Source organism: Canis lupus, chromosome 10 (assembly GCF_003254725.2).
Source record: "Canis lupus dingo isolate Sandy chromosome 10, ASM325472v2, whole genome shotgun sequence".
In the NCBI taxonomy this organism is placed as follows: Eukaryota; Metazoa; Chordata; class Mammalia; order Carnivora; family Canidae; genus Canis; species Canis lupus.
This window is the reverse complement of record NC_064252.1, coordinates 30607057-30619326: the sequence shown is the minus strand read 5'-3', so window position 1 is coordinate 30619326 and position 12270 is coordinate 30607057. Positions and strand designations below refer to the sequence as shown.

Sequence of the window (12270 nt, the reverse complement as noted above, 5' to 3'; positions counted from 1 at the left end):
CGGTCCTTGCTATCTACAACTCATGTCCCAACAGTCACTCTTCAGCATTGTCCCCTCCTGCCTTCCAGTAAAGCTTCTGATGCTATTACTTCATAGAAAATATCTCTTGCTAAGGTCACCATTGGTCTCCATCTTGCTGGATCCAATTCTTAGTTCATATGACCTCTTAACAGCAGAGATGGGGTCTACTGTACTTACCAAAGAATTCTGACACATAGTAGGTACTCAATAAATGACTGTAAATAAGTGAACGAATATGCATTCTGTGTCACATGATGTCTTGGGGGCAGTCAGGTCTAGAATTCAGAGTCCAGAGTTCTTGCTACTAAAACATACTTTGATAGAGCTTTACATAGTGAGACTGGGGTATATCATGTTTACATTTTTTTTTAAGATTTTATATTTATTTGACAGAGAAAGACAAAGAGCACACAAGCAGGGGCGGGGAAGCAGGAGAAGGAGAAGCAGGCTCCCCGCTGAGCAGGGAGCCCAACGTGGGGCTCATTCCCGGGGTCCCCAGAGTCATGACCTGAGCTGAAGGCAGATGTTTAACCGACTGAGCCACCCAGGCGCCCCTATCATGTTTACATTTCCTAAAGAAGTAACTGAAAGCCACTTTTGCTTCTTTGCTTTTATAAACAGCTAAGTCCAGGAGCACTCTAGGAGTCACTTTTCCTTTTCAAACATTCTTCCCCTAAAATTCCATTCCCCAGCAAGCAGGTGCACTATGGAATGTTTTCAGAAAAGCTCTCTCACAGGCAACAGTCTTGTTTTGAGTTTCACACCCGACCCCAATTCTTCCAATAGTGCTCTGAAAGAACAATTAAGCCCTGAATTTTTTACAAGGGGATGGGGGAAAAATCTGTTTTAAAAGCTCCATTACCAATCACACGAACTGCCAACTAATTATTACAATGTACCAAATAGCCAAAAGCAGCAAGGATTTTTTGTAGAGCTGGCTTCAACAGCCAAGAACTGGGCCAAAAGACCCAGCTGGGAGGCCCTGCTGCTCTAACCAAAGGTAAGCCACAATGTCCACGTACCTTCCAAATTCACCACTTCGGCAGCAAATCAGGTTTTTGCTATTGTTGTTGTTGTTGTGTTGCACAAAACCTCATGAAATCTCAGATAGAAACAAAGGCAATAGACTTCACAGCTTCTTTTGAAGGGAATGGCTTGATGCCATTGCCAGTCTTTATGGGAAAGATAAATGTTAGCTTATTTTAGAGAACAACTATGCTTGACTATCAATTCTTTTTATGGAAGCACCATTCTAGGGACCAGTGGCCAAAATGAATTGGAAAAAGTAGTCACCCCGAGAATCCAGAGGCAAAGTACCTGGAGATGGCTTCTGAGTGTCAGTGAAGGTCATAGTTTGAAAAGAGGGATGAACAGTAGGCCTTAGAGATGAACCATGGCCATCCACAGGAAAAAGAGTGATGGGGTTGGAAACCTGGGGGATTGAGATTGAATGCACCTGGAGGGTAGGGCGAGGCAGAACCAGGTGACACTGGGTGTAGAAGGTCCAGATTGATGAATCAGGGAGATGGGCCTTTGCAGGACTGAATACAAATGGCCACTTGCTCCTACAAATGCTTTTTCTTCACATCTTAGCACACTAATTAGATGCATTGATAAGATGCATCCAACCCAACGTTGCTCACTCACCTTTCCAGGTTTCCCTTCACTACAGAACCAAAGGAAAAGGACAATCTAATGGCTGCTCAGTTATATGTCCTGGATGCCTTTGGAATTAAACCAAAAATTTGCCTGATACCCACAAATGACATGTTGCCTGTTGGGGGTTACCTTCTCTCTGAATGACAAATAAATATACCCTCAAAAACATTTTGGCCAATTCTCCCAATTTTCTGTATTCTGCCAACACTATGACAGCTTTCTAGCAGCTAGACATGGACGTAGCAAAGTCTGAAATTTAGGGTAACAAAGTAGGACATCTCAAAATCAGGCATTTCTGAATTAATAACCTATTTTGGGTGATGGTTTTTTTATGGTGACATCTCTAAGCTAATATCATACTTTTTATATTAAAGCAGTCTTTGGGGAAAGCTGAACATGCACATTTTGTACAGACTAATACAACCCTTAGCCTTGAAGTTCCCAAGGAACAGGGAAAACACAAGAAACCCCATGATGATGATGGAGCACGAATTTAGGGAGAGTTCAGGGTGCTATATGTGGGGGTGTGGCTAGATGTTCCTGGTTATTTCATAAGACCAAAGAAGGTGAGAGGTGGCTCAGAGAGCTAAATTAATTTCATTTGAGCCAGGGGGTAGGGTGGGAATGGAGCATCTCCTGATGCTGAAGGAAGGACTGGTCCTAATATCCAAGTTCTCTACCCACAGTGACCAGTACTCAGATTTTTCAACAAATGGGTGGTGTGTAGCTTCAGTAATTTTTGTTTTTTAAAAGATTTTTAAATTTTATTTATTTATTTATTTATTTATTTATTTATTTATTTATTTATTTAGAAGGCACAGAGAGAGGGAGAATCTCAAGCAGCCTCTATACTGAGTATAACATGGGGCTCAATCCCATGACCCTAAGATCACAACCTGAGCCCAAATCAAAAGTCAGATGCTTAACTGACTGAGCTACCCAGGCACCCCTAACTATGGCCTAACACATGTCCAAGCAGGCTGTTGCTTTCTAGGAGGTCCATGGCTGGTAGTCAATGCCCTGGCACAAAGTGGGGCTCAAGAGTAGAGTTGTTTGTTCTTCAAAGACAAGGGTTTAATTCATCTCAGCATCCCCAGGGAATGTTTGTGAACAGACAAATAGATGAATGGCAAGGGACATGGTGCATAACAGGCTATGCTCCAGTCATAGGTTGGAAGTGCAATAGCTGGCATATTATTGGAATAGAAGCTGGTTACAGGGACAAAGGGTGGCTGTTGTATTCAATATCAGGATGCTCCATGGGGACTATAGCTTAAGAATAGGACTAGAACCCAGATAGTCAACAGAAGAAACTCAGATTCAGATGTACAGCAAAATGGCTTGATGCCAAGTCTCTGACTACAGCTCCCAGAGGGCTTCTGAGACATAGGTTGCAGGTGTACCTCAAGAGGCTGCAGCCATGGGCAAGAAGGCAGGGTCCCTAAGGCTGGGGTGACCCTCACCAGGGATGAAGGGCAAGCTTCTGGTTGGTGCTGGGATATATCCCCTGGACCTCCCATGATCCAGCAACTGAAGAAGTAATTCCTGGCACAGCAGGTCGGGATCTGTTCTGGGGGGAAGGGAAGGCTGTGCCACACAGGTTATTCTAGGTTTTGAATCTCATCCTTGGGTGTATTCATCCCCAAGGTAAAGCCAACCACAGGATCAGCAGTGGATTGAGGGTGTGTGAGAGATATTTTTTAAAAGTTTTATGGGTGGGGATGCCTGGGTGACTCAGTGGTTGAGCATCTGCATTCAGCTCGGGGCTTGATCTTAGGGTCATGGCATCGAGTCCCATATCAGGCTCCCAGCAGGGAGCCTGCTTCTCCCTCTGCCTGTGTCTCTGCCTCTTTCTCTCTCTTTCATGAAAAAATAAATAAAATCTTTAAAAAAAATTTTATGGGTGTTTGGTAAATTGAGACCAGCTACCCAGTCTTTATTCTCCCGACACTCTGAATCTCCAGAACTGTCCAACAGAGAGCATCTCTGTGGACTCAGAGTCATTGGAAAAACTTCATGTACTGACCACCACAGGCCCTTTGTTTCTTAGAGCTAGCTTCTTGTCACCTTAGAACTCAAAGGAAACAGATTTGTATCTTGGACCAACCAGAATGTGTTGGAACTAATTTCCAGAATTAATCCTGGAAAGCATTTCCTGTATGGAGTAACAAAACAAACAGGGTAGGAACTCCATTTGCTTTTATTTTTGTTTTTATTTTCCCTTCTTCTGGTTATAGGCTCACTTCTCACCGTATCCTGCTCATTTACCTTTGCAGTTGGACACATGGCTCTATCGAGGTCAATGAGATCTTCTCTCAAAGGAATGCGTGGTGCTAGAATGAATCTGATTCAGTCTCCCTGGGAAGTACTGTGTCTCTGTTCCTGAAATGCTCTGAGTTGCCCTGCTTCCTGTCCAATTGTTCAGTTCTCTCTGATTTGCTGTGTGACCTCATTGTCCTTCTACTAAAGGTCCCTTCCTTATTTCTGTTACTCACATTCTGAGAATCCTAATACACCCAAGATAGTAAGGAAAATATTTTGCAAGAGAAAGACGCAAGTATACAATCATTAAAAACCACATGGACAGTTATTTTACACCGGTGTAGACGAGTCAGTAGTTTTGTTAGTTGGATTTGAACTTCAGAGATTATGGAAATAAGTATTTCTGCATCCCAAATACTGTCGGCTGAACATTCCTTAAATATAGTTATACTTAAAATTAGCTTGACTTCTATGCTGTGTTGCCATTGTCTTTTTGTCACTTTGGCAGAAACCTTAGGAAAAAAGAACGAAATTGGGGTATTATTGAAGGGCTGAACGTTGATAGACAGAGTCACAATGAGCCAGCCCATGTCTGACATCTTTTCAGGGAGCTCTAGTTGTATAGTAATTCATTCCCTGCAGAACAATTTACTTCAAGCTTTTCTCTTATCCTCAGAAGAATTTGCAGGTGACGAACACCTTCTGAGCTAACTCTAGGGGCTTAAATCAGAAAAATAAAAAATAAAATCCTAGGAACAGCAGCAGGAAAAATTAGCAAGGACGGCTAACTCAAGTTTACAAAACAGTGAATGGAGAAACCAGCAGTTTTAAGATGCCGATCATTTATTTTGACAGGTGTAGTTTATCTCTGCTCATTTATAATAATTATACATTGTGGAGACTCATTATCCTGCCCCCCTGTCTCAGTGCTGAGAGCAGTTAAAAGTAAATTTGGCGCGTCTGTGGGGGGAGTGAGATAATGGGTGTTAATGACCAAATGGGAAATCTATACTTGAGCCACTTACTGTGAGGGTGGCACACGGATCCTTGAAAGGGTGCTGTCAGGCTTTGAAATAACAGTTCTAAAACTCTTGATTTTTTTTCTCCCATTAATGCGTGTTCCTATTGCTTATTACCCTCTTCTCTCCTAAGAAGACAATCTTTTGGACTCAGAGTTCAGAATGGTAATGATTTTTGGACAAGATCAATATAGATGTTTTGGAAGATCCTGGGATGTTTATTATTTTGGGTGGGGAATTTGAGGATTTATTTGGGGATAACTTTGGTTAATCTCATGGATCCTGGAGTCAGGGAGGTTTCCAGGTTCTGCTAACTACTAAATGTGTTACTGCAACTTAGTTTTGCTGTCAGTAACATGAGGATGATGATAGTAGGCACCCCAAAGTTTTATTAGCAGGATTTAATTAGTTATTATAAGTAAAAGTGCTTAGGGCAGGGCTTGTCACATACTAAATACTATGTATGTATCTCTTCCTCTTCTCCTTCTCCTCCTCCCCCACCTCCCCCTTCTCCTTCTTTATAAAAGGGAAGTACTAACAGTACCTACCTCGTAGACTATGCTGTGGGGATTAAATCATATGGCTCTCTCAATAAAAATTAGTTATTTCTAGTACCCATTCTGAGTTTATAATATTAAAATTTTGAAAAAAATAAGATTTTGAGCTCAGGATTGCCTTAGAACTGAAACTTCACATTATGACATACAACATGTCGTCCAGTTTTGCTCAGCGAGCATATTCTGAGTGTCCAGTCTTGGCCAAGTCCTGGGAATGAAAAGATCGATTAGACTAGAACCCTCACCCCTGGAAAGTGAAGGGAAACATAAAGCAAACATATTGAAAATATTATGCATTGCCTTTTTGAGGAAGACTTGCTCGAAAGGCTGTTCTCTGAGACTCCTTGGAACCACTCAAATATCTGCATCTCTCTTCACCTTTCACCTGAATCCTTCATCCTATAAATGAGGTCAATGCCTTCCCACTTCATACAGATGAAGAGTACTCTGTTTTCTCTTGGACATATGCTCTGGGGGTTTGCTTTCAAGTTCATTGATTCGGGACTGCCATTTGCCCATAAGGTGCCTTTGTTCAAATTAGTCAATGGTGCTCCTTGTTCTGGGCATCCTGGTGCCAAACTTGCTCAACTCTTGAGTGGCAGCCTGGGCTCTCCACTTTCTAACTTCCTCTGTTGACATCTCAACTTTGGATAGCTCTACAAACTGAGTACCCTAACACTCCCAAGCCTTTCTGGCCTATCTTTTGAAACGTCAGTGCTTAAGAACCACCTCTGCTCTAGGGAAGCTTTTTAAAAACATAAATTTTACCTTTTAAAAAAATTTTTTTAAGAGCCAGAGCAAGAAGTGAGTTGTTAGGGAAAGGTGTGGCAAAGAGGCTACATATGGAGACTGTGGCATGTAACTTATGTGGCCACTAGCTTCCTCCACCTGTGCTTATGGGATAGGGTCACTTTGCACTCGTGCCCAAATTACAGTGACTCTGAAATTCTCCAGCCCATATCTTCTCATGCAGGAATGTAGGCCATTGGGATAAACCCTCTTCTGCTCCAGCTCCCATCAGTCTGCTCTACCACACTGCAATCTGCTGGGAGGTTCCCTACAGTTGTCACTGCTCCACATGCCCCTTGTGAGGATACCAAGGCTCATGCAGGGCAGGGCCACTCAGTCCTTTCCAAACTGCCAGGACTTGGGTGTCAGCTTCTGTGCAGAGGTGGGAGAGACATGTCATGATGTAACCCACCAGAGTAAGGAGGCCACCAGAAATCTCTGGGCGCTTGGCAAGACCATTACGATCTATTTCTCATAACGAACTATTGACTAAGCTAAACTCTAAAGGGACCCCATAATGAAAATTAATAGCTCACCTTCTCCAAGACCTCAGCACTGATCCCATTATGCGTTCCATGCCTTGTTACCTCAGTACCCATAACACTCCCAAGCCTTTCTGGCCAGTCCCTTGGACACACCCCACATTGTCCTCCACATCACGAACTTGACCCAATTTCCCATTCATTTCCTGGTCCCTTTCACTCTTACCTCCTGTGTTCCAAAAAAAGAAAAAAGAAAACATCTATACCTGTCACCCCCTTTTTTGTGTGTCCCCCTCTTCTCATTGCTAAAACTCCCCTGAGAACACCACCTTCTGGGTGGTGGCCCTCTAGTGTTGGTTGTAATTCTCACCTGCAAGGATTACCAGGCTAGAGGACAAGAAATATGTCCTTGGGGCTTCTCATTGTCTCTTTCAGACCCACTGTCCCTCCATTCTGAAGTTACAGCTGTGAACCAAAGCAGATATGATCCTTACCTTGGCAACAAACAATAAATACCTATGAAACATGTTGACTGGCCATAAATATGATAGAAAAATAAAGTGCAGGAATGGGGGAGAAGCAGTGATGCTAGGACTTAGTTCACTGCCCATCACATACACTCTCTCCTATGTGGCTATCCGAGGGACAATGTGCAAAGTCTTCAAGGACAACATCTAGCTAAAAGGTCCATCCATCTGACATCCAGACCTCTATCCTGCACTCCCATACTCTTCTCACTTTATTCCTCCACCAAATTCCAAGCATCTTGTCACATGAAGTTCCCCCTGACGTTGTCATTGGCAATAGCTGAACCATCTTCCAATTCTTGATTAAGCATCTTACTCTTTGACCACCAGTTTCTGCTTTTTCAGCTTGTTTATGTGAGTAGTGCCCCCACCCCCTCTCCACAAACAGACTTTTCTCACCTCATTAAGACCTCCACTGACCCTAACACCATTTTACTTTTATCTCTTCTCTTTTAACTCAGCCTAGATAACATGGTCCACCTCTGCAATCAGTAGCTTCTATGAGTCTCCACTGCCCAACCAGCACAGTAGACCCCAACATAGCTTTCCTCTGCCTCTTAGCCCAAGTAGCAGAACCTGGATGCACATCTCTGCTGATGGACCTCACTTCAAATTATGATCAGTCACAGGTAGACTTTGGCACTGCCTGGCTGTTCAGTGGGACTGCACTGATCCCTTACTCTCTTACCTGTAGGGCTACTGTGTCATCATATCTCATCCCTCCCCACACTTCCAGTTCTGCTCCAGCCTCATCACTCAGCAGATGCCTCCATCTCTTCTTTCATTGCCATTAATGATGGAATCTGGAGGAAGAGAGCTGCATCTACCCGACCTACCCATCAATCTTCATCGCTTTCCCTTTTCCTGCCTTCCCTCTGTGGAGAATTGGTCCTGTTCCTGGGTCAGGCCAGTCCCTGGGGTTGTGATTGGACCTCATTCTGTCCTATTAGTGACAAACTGCTGCTTTTTCAATGATCCCATCTATTTCTTGTACCAACAGCTTCTTCCTTTGTATGACGCATTCCCATCAGCTTATAAGCATGTGGGAAATACTTGTGATGTTTAAGCAAAACTAAACAAGCCATCCTTGGGCTTCATTTCCCATCTCAGGCCTAAGTAATTTCTTTGCTCTTCTTTGAAGTGAGACTTAAAAAAACTTTGTCTATACATGCTGTCTCCAAGCCCCTCAACCCAGCCAGTATAAATCTCTGTCTTTCAACCTTCTTCATTTAGGTTCTCCCCTCCACTCACTGTAGTGAGACTGTTCTTTTCTATGTTACCAAAGACTTCCTGAAAGTCCATGGTCAATTTTTTATCTTTATCTCACTTAGCCTCTTAGGAGCCCTGGACACAGTGGACCTTTCTTTTCTCCCACAAAGCCCTTTCTTTTCTTGGCTTCTGAGCCACCCCACTCCTCCTGTTTTTCTCTTACCCACTGGCTGCTCCTTCTCCACTTCCATTGTGGGCCTTTCCTCCTCTTCCTGATTCTACATGTGTTGGAATCCCCCAGCACACAGTTCTGTTTATTCTCATTTCCTCTGTGAACTCACCTTGCTGCATAGAATTAAGTGTCATCTACATTCTTGAGGCTTCCAGTTTTGTTTCTCTACTCTTACCTCTTCCCTGAGTTCCGGAACTGTATGTCCAGTTATTTATTTTGGATTCATTGAAAGAGGTGAATGTCTACATGGCAATAGCAGGCCTCTTGATTCTATCTCCCAATCCTCTTCTGTCCCATCAGTAAGTGGCACCGCCACGCACCCAGCTTGAATCCTGACTTTCCGTAGTCCGGATTCAATCCAATAACAAACCCCAGACAGGTCACTTCTCACCACCTCATCCATTACCATTCTAATCCAGGGTGCCAGTGTCCCTGGTAGTCTGGTAAAACAGTTCCGACTGACACCCCACCCACTCTTGACACCTGCATCGAATTCTCCACAACGGCTGGAAGGATCTTTAAAAGCCATAAATCAATTCATGGTGCTTTCTTGCTAAAAACCTTCTAATGGTTCCCCAGGGGACTCAGAATAAAATTCCAAACTCTTTACAATGGGTTCAAGGGCTGATATAAATAATCCCTGGTTATCTCTTCAAATCCATCTTCTACCACTTGATGCCTGGGATGATAGTTCCTCAAACCTTTTGCTCAGTTTGCTTTTCCACTTTCTTTGTCTTTATTCAAAAGTGATCTCTTCAGATAGGCCTTCCTTGCCCACTGTTTGAAACAGTCTTCCTGTTACTCTTAGTCTCTCTAAATTGTTTATTTTTTATTAAATTTTAAAATCTTAATTCAAGTATTGTTAATATAGTGCATTATGTTAGTTCCAGGCATACAATATAGTGATTCAACCATTTTGTACATTCGTTACTCACAGCAAGTGTATTCCTGAATCCCCATCACCTACTTTACCCATCCCCCCCTCCCCACTTCTCCTCTGGTAACCATCAGTTTGTTCTACGTAGTTAAGAGTCTGTTTCTTGGTTTGTCTTTTTCTCTATCTTTTTTTGGTTCTGTTTCCTTTGTTCATTTGTTTCGTTTAATTCCACATGATGAATAGATATAGAAGAGGTAGTATATATAAACAATAGAAAAGTTTTCAGCCATAAAAAAGAATGAAATCTTGCCATTTGCAACAACATGAGTGGAGCTAGAAAATATTATGCTAAGTGAAATAAGTCAGAGAAGACAAATACCATATGATTTCACTCATATGTGGAGTATAACTTGTTAATTTTTACAGCATTTATACTAAAACTTTTTAATTAAATCTGTATATAATTCATAACATTACATATTATGTATGTTATAATTATATCTTATCTATGTCATATATAATATTCATAATATTATATTTATATGTTAATAATATTAACAGAATAAATAAGAAAAGCCACATGGTGCAAAACCACATCTGACGAAAGTCAATACCTAGTCATGATAAAATCTGCAAACCAAGAATAAAAGGGAACTTCTTCAGTATGTTAAAGGACATCTATAAAGAATTTATAAACAGTATCATAATTAATAGTGAAATATTGAATTCTTTCACCCAAGAGTAAGAATAAGGCAAGGATGTCCACTGTCACCACACTTTTTAATAGTGCACAAGACATCTTAGCTTTTGTCATAAGACAAGATAAAGAAAAGGCATAAGGATCAGAAAGGAAAAAGTAAAACTGTCTCTACTTGCAGATGTCTTGGTTATTTACATAGAAAAGTCTAAGCAATCTACAAAACAATGACTAGAAATAATAAGTGAATTTAATGAGGTTGCATGATACAAGGTTAATATAAAAAATCAACTGTGTTGTATATGTTGGCAGTAAACAATTAGAAAATGAAATGTAAAAATTCTATTTTTACTAGTTGCAAAAACCACAAAATACTTAGAACTAAATATGACAAAATCAAGATCTGTACACGAGAAATTACAAAACATTGCTGAGAGAAATAAAAATAGCTAAATAGAAACATATACCATGTTCAAGGGTTAGAAGACTAAAATATACATATTTTTGCTTATATGTATATTGCCTGCTCCTCCAACTAGAATGTAAGCTTTATGAGATCAGGAGTTCTTTACTATTTCATTCCTTGATGTATCTTCAGTGTCTATCAACAGTGTGGGGCACATAGTAGTTGCTTATTAAATATTTGTTGAATGAATGAAAATACGAGGCTCTAAAGCAGTTTTGATTTTGCTCAGTCTCACATAGTTTCTCACGAAAACAATCCTGTCTTATTCCTCTAGCCATAACGACCAAAACTGGCTCCCATGACCTGCCAGATGGAGAATATCCACTTTGTAATCTCAATCCCCTCTTGTGTCTCCAGCCTCCAGCAAGAATTCTGATCTCTACCACTCATCTCTGAACAGAAGCTCCTGGAGGAAATGGAATGCACCACCTCTCTCTCTGCCAGCCAAAACACCTCATCAGAGCAGACACCGTCTGCCAGGTGCAGAGAGGAATAGACTCAGGTCTTGCAGCAGCGTTGGGTAGGGCTGGACAGTTATCCTAAAACAGTGAGGAGCCAAAATACCTGGCCATGAAGAGGGAAGTTAAATTCTGTAATGCTTCCCAAGGGGAGGGTGCAGATTAGAGCTGAGGGACAAAACCAAGGGAAAAGTCAGAAACTGGATAGACTGTTGGAAAAAAGAACACAGGACTCCTGGGGAGCAGAATATTGCTTATTCGATTGAAAACTCCAAAGGATGTGAATTCAGATACGGTTTTAAAACCCAGTTGTATGCCTGGATTCTGCTTTCTCTGAGGCTTTCTTTCTCGATTTAATAGGATTTTTAATACCTGACATGCCTACCTTGTAGGATCATTGTGATTATCAAGTAAGTACCATGGAAAGATTTTTGTTATTTATTAGTCAAGACTTACATTATCAAAGTTCAGAAGAGTTCTCAGGTTTAATTTTTCATGGTTCATTATTTAATTTGAAGTGAATTCCCATAATATAAGACCTTTCCATACTCCAATATAAATTTAAAAATTCATTTTGTGGTGAAATATATGATTGTAGGGAAGACAATTCATACCTGCAATAGTGTGCAGAACTCTTAGTGACAGTGTCATCTTCTTATAGAGTTGAAAAATATCTCTTTCACACTTGGTCTTGCTTTCTGGCTACATTATCTCCTTCAGAGGGCTCTTTTATAAACTATCCAAGAGAAAAGCATCCAATACACATAGAATTCCAACAAAAGACCATCCAATATCTGGAACAAAGACAGTATTAACTCAAAATAATTACATAAACCCCTTTAAAAACTTCAACATCAGGTTCACATTTAGCCACAGTATTCAGTAGTTGGACCATGTTCAGCCTGTTTTTTTAATGAAATCTCCTTAGTAAATTCAATTATTACTATTTTTTAAAGTGGGTCCTCTTGGTATGATAACAAGCACAAAATAACTAGAAAACATCATTAGAACTAAC

The 12270-nt window shown here is 41.1% G+C and overlaps 1 long non-coding RNA gene across 2 annotated transcripts; it reads right to left on the bottom strand.

Moving 5' to 3' along the window:
- Positions 1–3907: 3907 nt before the first annotated feature.
- Positions 3908–8867, bottom strand: LOC112675010 (uncharacterized). 2 transcript variants are annotated; one of them, XR_004803120.2, is made up of 4 exons: positions 8749–8867; positions 8005–8119; positions 5510–5726; positions 3908–4454 (listed from the first exon to the last, which is right to left on the bottom strand). It is a non-coding gene; the product is annotated as an uncharacterized LOC112675010 (long non-coding RNA). The 2 variants fall into 2 exon arrangements; XR_003145714.3 differs by lacking the exon at positions 8005–8119 and adding an exon at positions 7160–7254 and having other exon boundaries at positions 8749–8798.
- Between the last annotated feature and the right edge of the window lie 3403 nt (positions 8868–12270).